This window comes from Trachypithecus francoisi, unplaced genomic scaffold (assembly GCF_009764315.1).
Source record: "Trachypithecus francoisi isolate TF-2019V2 unplaced genomic scaffold, Tfra_2.0 Lachesis_group5, whole genome shotgun sequence".
NCBI lineage: Eukaryota > Metazoa > Chordata > Mammalia > Primates > Cercopithecidae > Trachypithecus > Trachypithecus francoisi.
Window position 1 is genome coordinate 105,624,150 of NW_022681470.1, and position 12,353 is coordinate 105,636,502.

Genomic DNA, 12,353 nt, shown 5'->3' on the forward strand with positions numbered 1-12,353 from the left:
TTTCTAATCTTATTCATCTTTTGAGACTCCTATCAAATGCCTTCTCCGAATCCTCCAGGGGAAATTAGTTCCTCTTTCCTTTGTTCTCCCACAGTATCTTATCTAGACCTCTGTTAATATATGTACCATTTTATTTATTTATTGGGGAATTAGTTCTTCTTTCCTTTGTTCTCCCATAGTGTCTTATCTAGACCTCTGTTAATATATTTACCATTTTATTTATTTATTAATTTTTTGAGACAGAGTCTCACTCTGGTGGCCCAGGCTGGAAAGCAGTGGCTCAATCTTGGTTCACAGCAGCCTCGACCTCCCTGGCTCAGGTGAATCTCCCACTTCAGCCTCCAGAGTAGCTGGGATTATGGGCATGCACTACCATATCCGGGTTTTTTTTTCTTTTTTCTTTTTTTTGTATGTTTAGTAGAGACAAGGTTTTGCTATTTTCCCAGGCTGGTCTCAAACTCCTGGACTCAAGCAATCTGCCTACCTTGGCCTCTTAGATTGTTGGGATCAGAGGCATGAGTCACTGCGTCCAGCCATTATATTTAAACCATCTGTTTAATTGTCTTTCAAGCTGAGTAGAGTCTGTATCTTTCCCATCTCCTAATCTGCAACCTCAATTAAGAATTATTTAATGGAGGCTAGGTATGGTGACTCACACCTGTAATCATAGCACTTTGGGAGGCCAAGATGGGAGGATTGCTTGAGACCAGGAGTTCAAGGCTGCAGTGAGCTATGATCACATCACTGCACTCCAGCCTGGGCAACAAAGTGAAACTTTGTCTCTAAAAAAAGCACAAAGAACAAAAAAAAAACAAGAATTATCTAATGGAGAGCTTCTAAACATTTTTCCAAAAAGTGAAAAACAATCCAAATGTCGACCAACTTATAAATAAATAAGTCAAGTGTTGTATATTAATACAATTGTGTATTGTTTGGTAATAAAAAGGAATGAATTACTGATAGATGCTACAACATGTATTATCCATGAAAACATTATGCTAAGTGCAAGAAGTCAGTCAAGAAAAGGCCGCATATCATATGGTTCCATTTATGTGAAATGTCCAGAACAGGCAAATCTATAGAGACAGTAAATAGTTTACTAGTTGCCTAGGGCTGAGGAGGTTGGGAAGAAGTGGAGAGTGACTGATATGGGTACTGAGTTTTTATTAGGGGTGATGAGACTTCTAAAATTGATTGCGGTGATGGTTGCACAATTCTATGAATATACCATAAACCTTTGAATTGTACACTAAATAGGTGAATTGTCTAATATGTGAATTATATTCCCCAAATACTGTTTTTATATATATCTTATATATAAAATATATATAATTACATATAATATGTATTATATATAAAATAAACTAGGCAGAGTCTTTAAGTTTCCCATCTCTTAATCTACAGCCTCAATTAAGAATTATTTAAGGGAGGCCAGGTGTGATGGTTCATGCCTGTACCCAGACTTTGGGAGGCTGAGGAAGGCGGATCACTTGAGGTCAGGAGTTTGAGACAAGCCAGGCTAACATGATGAAACCCCTGTTTCTACTAAAAGTACAAAAATTAGCTGGGTGTGGTCGTGGACACCTATAATTCCAGCTGCTTGGGAGGCTGAGGAAGGAGAATTGTTTGAGCCTGGGAGGCAGAGGTTGCTGTGAGCTGAGATTGCGCGACAGCACTCCAGCCTGAGTGACAGAGTGAAACTCTGTCTCAAAAAAAAAAATGTGGTGACCTCCATTATATATATATAATGTTATATATATTAATGGTCTCCATATATGTATAATATATTATACACAATTTATGTATATTTGTATATTATATATACAATACATATTATATATTATATGTAAAAATAGTATATGTTATAGTAGTATATGTTATATATGTACTGTTTTTATATATATAACAGAATACAACAGTATTGTTGGAATATAATTCATATACTAGACAATTTATATATATAAAGCTAAATAAAGGGGAGAGAGAGCACATAGTTTATTTAGCAAATGGAAGGAAGTTCTTCATGGCTGGATCATTGAGCACAGGGAGAGGAGTTTGAGAAATGAAGCTGAGAGAAAGGTAGGGGCCAGGTCTCTAACGGCCTTGTTGAGCATGTTAATGAGTTTTGATTTATTCCATTCTGAGGCCATGGAAAGATTTGCAAGGGTTTAAATAGAGGGATGACATACTCAGATGCACAGTTTAGAAAGATCTCTAGGGATGTGGGTGAAGGCAGGTCTGGGGAAAGTCAGCCTGAAGGCAGGGAGACATAGGGGCCTTGTAACAGGCATCTGGATGAAAGTCAACAGTGGAAGGGATCAGGGACAGTGTAAGTAGGAGCCACAGGTCTTGAGTGTGGTTAGTTGTAGAAGATGAGGGTTGACGAGGGGAATGAAAGCTGCGTTTCAGCAAGAAGGAGTGGTTGAAAGTGTGGAGTTTCAGGTGCAGCCTCGGCAGGCTAACTGGCAGTGGCACAGATGGATATGAATCTCAGGACAGAGAACTGTGTTCTTGGCAGTGAAGTGAAGTCCTTGACAAGTGAGACAGAACAGAGCCTCGGAGGAGAGTTGAGTAACGTAAGGAGACAAGAAGGGCTGGTCCTGTCTAAAGTGTTCCTATTGTTCTTCTCGGGATATTTCTTTGAGTAGTTTGGTTTTGAAGGAATGGTTGGTTACAAAAGTAATAATAACAATAATGATACAAATAAAAAAACAAAGGAAGGGCTTGGCTGAACATTCCACTTTTTGTGGCTTACAGATTTCTTTCAAGCATTGGCTCTGAATTTCGTAACTTCTCTGGAGCCTGGATTTCTTTCTTTCCCTTCCTTGAATCCTCCTCTTTCTTTCTTTGCTTTCTCTTGTTCTCTTTGGTTTTTTAATTTAATCATTGATGATGGCTAGGACCCTTTTGTGGGGAAAGTCTTTTGGTATTTGATCTGAAGTAGAGTTTTGGGATATCAAGTCCTGTGTTCTTCCAGGCAGGTTCCTGGAGTGCTCAGCTCAAGTGACTGCTGAAATGCTAGAAAGTTTTCTGCCTCATGGTTCATTAACCAGAAACATCCATTTCTTGCCTATCTCCAGGAGCCTGTTACTTCACTCAGTGTAAAGGACTTTGAAGTTTAGAAGTGGTGGTGCAATGCTTAACATAAGTCCTTTGAAAACGACTTTGGAAATCTGTTGGGCAGTATGCACCACGCTGAACATTTGCATTTCCTGTAACCCAACAAAGTTGCTCCTAGGTATAGGCACCACAGAAACCTGGACATAATACTCATCAAAAGACAAGACTTGTAGTTGCACTATTGATAATAACTATAAGCTGGAGACAACCCAAATACCTATTGATAGTTGAATGGAAGAATAGATTGGGGTCTCATCACACAATGGAATACTGTACAACAATGAGAATGAACCACCTACAACCACACACAAAAATATGGATGAATCTCACAAACATGATGTTCAGCAAAGGAAGCCAGACATAAAGAGCACTTACTGTACAAATTCTATTTACAAAAACAGGTGAAAGAGGTAGTGACTAGAAGCAGGCATGAAGGGGCTTTTGGGTGCTGGCCATGTTCTGCTTATTTATCTGAGTTCTGCTTACATGAATGTGGGGTTTCAGCAGACTATATGATATACGTGCTTTTATAAAATGTGTATCATACTTCAATAAAAAATCTTTCAAATAGAAAAAAATCCATAATTTTTTTGGATTAATTCAGACTTTTGCTGTTATCTAACAAAGCCTATTGATTTTATATTGCAGAATCCAAAAGGTGTTACTATAGGTGTGGTTATAACAGTGCCAAATAATTCCGATTATCACCTTTTGGCACCAATGTGTAATCCAGTGCTTACCCAGGACTGGTGGTGAAAATGGACTGTACCAGGTGAAGAAAGTAGGAGTGCATTGTCTGTGGGGAATTTTTTTTTTTTTTGGATGAAGTCTCACTCTGTCGCCCAAGCTGGAGTGCAGTGGCACGATCTCAGCTCACTGTAACCTCCACCTCCTGGGTTCAAGCCATTCTCCTGTCTCAGCTTCCTGAGTAGCTGGTAGCTGGGACTACAGGCGCATGCCACTTTGCCTGGCTAATGTTTTGTATTTTTAGTAGAGACAGGGTTTCACTGTGTTGGCCAGGCTGGTCTTGAACTCCTGACCTCGTGATCCACCCACCTCAGCCTCCCAAAGTGCTGGGGTTACAGGCATGAGCCACTGCACCGGGCTGTCTGCAGAGAATTTAAAACAATAATAAAATGACTAAGAGTGAGTTTGCTTTTTAATTATTACCATACGCTGGCAATTCTTCACGATATCAGTGATAAAAGAAAAACACCCCTTTCCCCAGTAAATAATTTGCTAATCTAAATTCTAAACAATTGCTCTGCCTACTGTAGAGCTGACCTGGCTGTTCCCACTGCCCTGCCCTTAGTAGGCCAACGGCGGGAATGATAATTGTCATTATAGGTGTAGGTATTTGTAGGTATGTGCATTGTATCAGAGAGTGAACCTTTTTGTACATAAGTTTTATTTTTCTTAAGATCTCTCTTTCTGCCACCCAGGCAGGAGTGCAGTGACACGATCATGGTTCACTACAGCCTTGCCTCCACCTCGCTGGGTTCAAGCCATCCTTCCACTTCAGTCTCCAGAGTAGCTGGGACTGCAGGCTTCCACCACCACGCCCAGCTAATCTTTGTATTTTTTTGTGGAGACAGGGATTTCACCACATTGCCCAGGCTGGTCTCAAACTTCTGGGCTCAGAAGATTGCCTGCCTCTGCCTCCCAAAGTGCTGGGATTACAGGTGTGAGCCACTATGCCTGGGCAGTATATAAATCTTATTTACATCTCACAGATGTATGCAGTAGGTATTATCATTCCCATTTTACAGATGAGAAAACTGAGGGTTGTAGAAGTTAAGGGACTTGCACAAATTCACTCAGCTAGTAAAGACAAGAGGGAGGGAGGGAGGATGTGTCTAAGTCTCCTGACTCAAAGCCCACGTTTCCACTGTCTTTTCTTTCCCTGGGTACCAACTGCCACATGGAAGACCCTTGATACGTATTTGCTGCATAAAAGGGTAAGTGGATGAAGACTTGATCTTTTTTAAATTAATTTGTTACTTTTTTATTTTTTAAAATGTCAACGTTTATTTTAGATTCAGGGGTACATGTGCAGGTTTGTTACATGCACATAACAAACTGATTAAAAAATAATACTTGTAGTTGCACTATTGATAAAAAATATAAATTGGAGACAACCCACATACCTATTGATTGCTGAATGGAGGAATAGGCTGTGGTTTCGTCACACAATGGAATACCTCAATGTGTGATGCTGAGGTTTGGGAAGCGATTGATCCCATCACCCAGGTACTGAGCATAGTACCCAATAGTTAGTATATCTACTATTGCCCCTCATCTTTTCCTCCCTCTTTAGTAGTCCCTAGTGTCTATTGTTGATATCTCTATGTCCATGGGTGCCCAAGGTTTACCTCCCACTTATGAGTAAGAACATGTGGTATTTGATTTTTAATTCCTGCGTTAATTCGCTTAGGATAATGGTCTCCAACTGCCTCCACGTTGCTGTAAAGGATATGACTTCATTCTTTTTGTGGCTACATAGTATTCCTATGGGGCATATGTATCACATTTTAAAAATCCAGTCCGCCATTGATGGGCACCGGTTGAGTCCATGTTTTAACTGTGTGAATATGGCCGCAATGAACATACGAGTATATGTGTCTTTTTGGTAGAACAATTTATTTTCTTTTGGGTATATACCTAGTAATGGGGTTGTGGGTTGAATGGTAGTTCCATTTTTAGTTCTTTGAGAAATCTCCAAACTGCTTTCCACAGTGGCTGAACTAATTTACACACCCACCAACAGTGTGTAAGCATTTCTGTTTCTCTGCAGCCTCATCAACATCTTTTGTTTTTTGGTTTTTTGATAGTAGCCATTCTGACTGGTGTGAGATGGTATCTAATTGTGGTACTGAGTTGCATTTCTCTAATGTTGATCATTATTTTATTTCAAGGAGAAGATTCCACATAAATATAACTTCTTGCCTAAGTTGGTTTAGGTAAGAAGACTCTTCATGTGCCTCTTTCCTTCACATTTTAAGGGTAAGTCTCTTAAAAGTATAGTTATTTATCTAGTTATGCTTCATACATGTCATCTACATCTCACAAATATGTTAAGTAGTTTTTATGACTCTTATCTTACAGATGAGGGAACTTTGGCTTGAGCACTCACGTAATGAAGCAATGTTCATGCAGCTAGTATAAATGTAGGAATTAAGAGTGGTTACTAAAATGGACTTTGAGTCTAGAAGACCAGTGTTGGCTTTACCTCTTAGCAATGTGACTTCAAAAACATCAGTGACATTTTTTGAATCTCAGGTTTATAAATCAAATAGGACTTCTATAAAATAGGAGTTATACTAGTGTTTACCTAAGAGGCTGCAAACTCAAATGCCCACAGGAGCCAGGAGTAGGGAGCTCTGCAATGTTGGCTCTTGCCTGGTACAATAATGAGGGAGGCAGTGCTGGGAATGGAGGCTGGATTGGACTTCACTTTTCAGGCCTGTGCTCATTCATTCCAGCATTCTCTCAGTTGGTATTTCTGGAGCACACAGGATGTTTAGCATGGGACTAAGCTCTGGAAATGCAAATATGAATAAGGCTTACACCCTTTCTGCTTTTGAGGGAAACAAACATGGAGACAACCAATGAGCACACAGATTATATCTTTAAGTTCTAGGAATCTCATCAGAGCAATTGTAAGACTAAAGACGCTGTGGACAGCTTATGGAGCACAGCTTCTACTTTTTAGTAGGACAACACCAAAATGATTCCAGCCTGGCAAAGAACTCTGTTTCAGTAAAGCCCTGGAGAAAGTGCATTTTATAATATTCCTCTGGATTCACTGGGCACTTAGAGACACTCAAGGCTGGGAGTCAAGTCACTGAGTCAGTCAACAAACCTGGTAAACCATGGTAAAGCATGGGACAGCAATGGATGTGGGCCCAGTCCTGTCCTCTAGAGGTTCACAGCCTAAGATAGGCAAGCACATTCAGATAGACACCTGCAGACCAGAATAATAACATCAACCAAGCAGCACACTCCTGGGGTCTTTGCACACCACACAGTATCTCTCATACCTCCTAGATCCCCCTCATCCACCCACTTTTGTCTTTCCTGCCCAGCACTCACCTCTGCCCTCATTCACTCTCTTTCCTGGAAAACCCAGGCCAGGAGCCTTCTCACCGACTGTTCAAAATGGACCTATGTATATCAATATGTTTATCTTTGGGCTTCCTGAACAAATACTTCAGTCTATTTGTGGACACACACTTCATTCAGCTTTTATCACTGCAGGTCGCTGATGTGGGCCTCCAGCTGCTTGTTTGTGTGTGTTCTTAGTTGTTTGAGGGTCACTTGTGTTTATCTGCGTGGATGGGAGCAGAAAAGATATGTGAGTAGTTGTGAGTAAGATCCATCTTAGGCCAGACATGGTGGCTCAGGCCTGCAATTGTAATACTTTGGGAGGCTGAGGCTAGGAGTTGGAGACTCACCTGGGCAACATAGCAAGGACCTGTCTCATAAATAAATAAATAAATAAATAAATGACTCATCTAGTTTCAGAAAGGACTCCAGTGGCCTATTTGGATGATAAAAAAATAAAGTAGTATAAGTTTAAAGTAGCGAGAAAAAAATAAGAAAATTAGAGGTCAGGGCTAAGTGGAACAGGAGTCAGGCAAAAACAAAACCTGCATTCCATAGTGACCTCTCATTGACTGGGTGAATAATGTGTGAATATGAATGTGTGGGCTTTAAGCTAGGAGTTTCCAGATACTTGTACATCTACTTCTTGTCCTCCCAGGGTTGACTGAGTTCTCCAATTGTCCCAGTTCCCCTCAGTCTTACTTGGTGGGGGACAAAGGGGAAGAGATTCGTTCCTCTCCTTTCCCAGCAATCTTACTGTCTCCTTCCTCACTCCACCACCTGTTCATTTTTTTTTTTTTTTTTTTTTTTAGACGGAGTCTCGCTGTGTCGCCCAAACTGGAGTGCAGTGGCCAGATCTCTGCTCACTGCAAGCTCCGCCCTTCAGGTTCACGCCATTCTCCTGCCTCAGCCTCCCAAGTAGCTGGGACTACAGGCGCCCGCCACCTCGCCCAGCTAGTTTTTTGTAATTTTTAGTTGAGACGGAGTTTCACCAGGTTAGCCAGGATGGTCTCGATCTCCTGACCTTGTGATCCGCCCGTCTCGGCCTCCCAAAGTGCTGGGATTACAGGCTTGAGCCACCGCGCCCGGCCACCTGTTCATTTTTACTGGTTTGGCTTTTTATTCAGGTGTGTTTTGGGAGTAGAGACTGAAAGATTAGCCAGGAAGGCCTAAGGGAAGAAGAGGTATTGCAGGAGATGGCTGGACAATGGAAGAAGAAGGATGCTTGGCAGAGGGCAGGAGCAGAGGGTCACCCCAGTGACTTGGGAAAAGCGTTGGAGGTGAGCATGGGACAGGAAAGATCAAATCATTGGAGGAAAGATGAGAGAGACCTTTGAAACAGAAAAGACCTCCAGGCCATAGCCCGGAATGCCAGTAGGGAGCCTGAGGCAGGCTCCACAAGGAGGGCTGCTGGTGGGTGTGCCCTTGTTGGTTCCAGGGTGAGGACGCCAAGGGAAGGCAGGGAGGAAGAGCTCCATTCCATGAAGAATGAGACCAGTGTCTTGGCTGAGGTAGTGATGGGGGAGGCGGACCAGATTTGGATTTAACTTTACTTAAGCTAAGCAGAGCCAAACATCCAGATTCATGGGTGTGGTTATTTCTTAGCAGCCTGAAGACAGCCAGGGCCCTGGAAGATGAAGAGACCAGCTCTGAAGTCCTAGACTGTGTTATCTACAGAAAGACTCTGCTGATTTCTTGAGGCTTTTGTGCAAAATAAAAGGTTTGATAGAACCTTGTGATTCCATCCATTAGTGTTGTTAACTAAACCCATTAGACTTGCATAGGGGCCTTCGACTTCCTGAAGAAAAGCCACCTTCTTGTTGAAGAATAATGAGACCCATGGCCCTACCTGTATTGAGATGGTCCAAAGGTGACCAAGACTGAATAGAGTTGAGGGAAGGAGCCAATCCTTGCCCGTCCAATCCCTTGTCTCTCTTTACTAGAAATATACCATCTACTTTGTTATTGCATTGCAGGAAACTCAGGACTTACTTGAGGGTCACCCATGAGTTTGGCTAGTTCACTGTAATAGCATAAGATACTTCGAAGTTTAATTGCTTGAGAGAAAAGAATGTGTTCTCTGTGAGGCCAGAAAGGGTAATGGAAGGAGAATGAGATGGATTATGAGTTCATGCATGAGCATGGAAGCTGGAACCACTCCAGACCTTCTCACTCAAAATTCCTAACGTGTTCCCACCACCTGCCAAGCTCCCATACTTTTCAAGGATTTTTCCTCATACGATCTGGAATTGGTCTACGGATGTTTATGGAAGCCTTTTGAGCAAATGTTGTGCCTTCTATAAGGGTGTAGCCACAAGTTTGAGCTTCTAGTGGGACACACAAATTTTGTCAGTGTTTTGGAATGTGCTTGGTGGAGGTGGCAATCAGGTTATTGGATGATAGCTGATGTTTATGGATTGAAGGTTAGAGGGGAGTGACCTAGGTAGGAACTTTAGAGATAGAAAACCCTGTGTTTTTCTCTGCATGTAAGTGGTAATTGACTTCCAGGAGAGGGATTCCAGTGTTCCGGATCCTGATATACAACAAGATATAAACATGAAGAAATAAAAATCTGGGTTATACTTCTTCAGTTTTCCTTTTTATTAAACCTCTATGTCTTGGAAGAAATAGAGCAGATTTTCACACTCTGGAGATATCCATAATTAAATTCTACATGTTAAAGATGTACAGTTCTTAATGGAATGTGTGATTTGAGGGCTCTGGGGTAGGGCTCGACACATGTGAACGAAGGAGAGGAGTGAAATTCCAGGTGTTTTTCCTCACATGTGAAATTGCACTTGCCAGCATACTCCAAAGAGTTCTGGAAATTATCACACTTTCCTCAATGTGACTGAGAAAAATTGATATGCTGGAAACAGGCATGCAGGGTAATTTGCAAAATCTCAGAATTAGGGAAGCTATAAACATGGGCATTTGCAGTCCTGAGTTGCAACATGTTTCTGACTCAGTCTCCTGCCAGTGTGGATTTGTACTTGCCTGTGATTGATTGTTTCTGGCTTACCCTGGGGCATTGGAGGGCTTGGAGACTTCTGCCAGAACACCTAGGCTATGTAAAGAATTCCTGCCAGAAAACAATAACGTGAGTAAAACGCTACCAACCTAACACAAAGGGGCTATGCTTGCACTGTTTGAGAAAACACTCCCCTCTTGCAGAACTCCACTGTCAGCTGGTAAGAAGACAAGGTCAGTCCCTCTATGACAAGGTAGCTTCTGAGGGTCATGGGAATATGTGAGAAAATATAGATGAATTACTAGTCTTCACTACTGGAAAACACCTGAACATATATAACCAATGAAACCTTGCCTCTTTATACACTATCTTAAAGATCATCATATGTAAATTGTCTACCTAGTAGCTTTCTACAAATTTAAATGTTGAGCTGCTTAATAATAATCTCTGAATTTGTCATTTCTTCTGCTTCTACAGAGAGCTCTTGCATGGTGGTAGAACCAAAGACAGCCTAGACTTTCTGATTGTCAACTCCTTGTTCCATTGTGTCCAAACCTACATGTCTGAACCCCTCTCATCAAAGACTTCTCAAAGTTATTAACAACTGGGGAACATGTATTCAGTAGTTACATGCATCAGGCTCCATGCTTTCTGTGCAGTATGTAAATTGATTCATTGTCATACATGGACTAACTACAAATGGCTAGTATTATTGCTGCTTTACAAATGAGGCATATGACACACAGAGAGCTAAATAATTTGCCTAAGGTCACACCACTTGTCAATGGTGAAGCCAGGACTCAATGTCAGGTCTGGCCACTCCTGAATTTGATGCCTGTATCCTCTGTATCTCTGTTTTCTCCCAGACTAAGGTCTCTGTACCTCTCTGCCAACAGAGAAAAGGATCCACTCATTCATCAAATGTTTGTTGAGCATCTACTATGACTCAGGCAATATCCTAGGTCAAGGATTGTCAAACTTTTTCTATAAAGGACCAGAGAGCAAACATCTTAGGTCTCTTGGATTATATGGTCAGTCTCTGTGATTCAGCTCTGCTGTTGTAGTACAAGATTGTGAAAGCAGCCATAGATAATATGTTAATGAATGAGCATGGTTGTGTTCCAATAAAATGTCACTTGCGAAAGCAGGTTGTGGGCTGGATTTGGGCCAAGAGTTCTACCCCTGCTCTAGGCACTGGAGTTATAATAGAAAAAAATAAAACACAAAAAATCCACAAAAATGCCTGCCTTTGTGGTGCTTCCTTTCCAGAACGGGGAAGTAATTGTATTTCCTGGTCCTTTTATCGTGTAAAAATTGTCATAGGATCTTGGAGTTGCTAAGCACCTAGAGTGAATCTATTCAGCATTTTCCTTCCAGGACAACTCCCCACTCAGAACTCTCTTGACTGGTGGGGTTCATTCTGTGTGCCTGATCTAGTGTCACCTCACCTTCCAGGGGACCCATCCTTGTCACATAGTCCTTGCTTATCTGTCTTCCTGACAATTTAACTCACACATCCTACTCTGTTTGGACAGAGGGCTCCACATTTTAGCACATCAAAATCACTTTTGGGGCTTGAAACAATTTTGGGGCCCCACTCTCGAGATTCTGATTCAACAGGTCTGGACTGAGGCCCAAGATTTTCCGTTTCTGACAAATTCCCAGGTAATTCCAATGCTGCTGGTTCCTGGACCACACTTTGAGAACCAGTGTTCTGTAGCAGCAACAGTGAGCCTAACAATTCCTCTTTCAGTTTTTTCAGATATTTGATCATCGGTATCATGTACTGCACTCCCCTGTCCCCTGCCCGTCTTCTTCCAGCAAACCTCCAAGGCTCTTTGACTTGTCTGCCTATGATAAGTAACTTATAAATAACAAGCTCAACCACCAGTTGGGTTGAATACCTGGGATACAATGCTGGTAGCCACCAAGGTCACTGCAATTATACACAAACAATGAAAAACAGTGAAACCGTGTCTCAGGGACAACGGGTAAGATCCAGTGCAATGCTGAGACTGTGGAAAAGAACATTGAGACAGCTGTCAGCAGAAGCATTTCAGTTCCCCTTCTGCATGTGACTTTGGGCCAGTCATTTCCCCTCCCTGCCTGTCAGCTTTCTCATCTGCAACGTGAAAGCTGGCTGAGGTCTTTCTAGCAG

The 12,353-nt window shown here is 41.8% G+C and overlaps 1 long non-coding RNA gene across 1 annotated transcript; it reads left to right on the top strand.

Annotated features, from left to right (window-relative positions):
* Positions 1 to 3,720: 3,720 nt before the first annotated feature.
* LOC117075202 lies at positions 3,721 to 11,387 on the top strand. Its single transcript, XR_004433878.1, has 3 exons — positions 3,721 to 3,892; positions 5,049 to 5,078; positions 10,673 to 11,387. It is a non-coding gene; the product is annotated as an uncharacterized LOC117075202 (long non-coding RNA).
* The last annotated feature ends 966 nt before the right edge of the window (positions 11,388 to 12,353 follow it).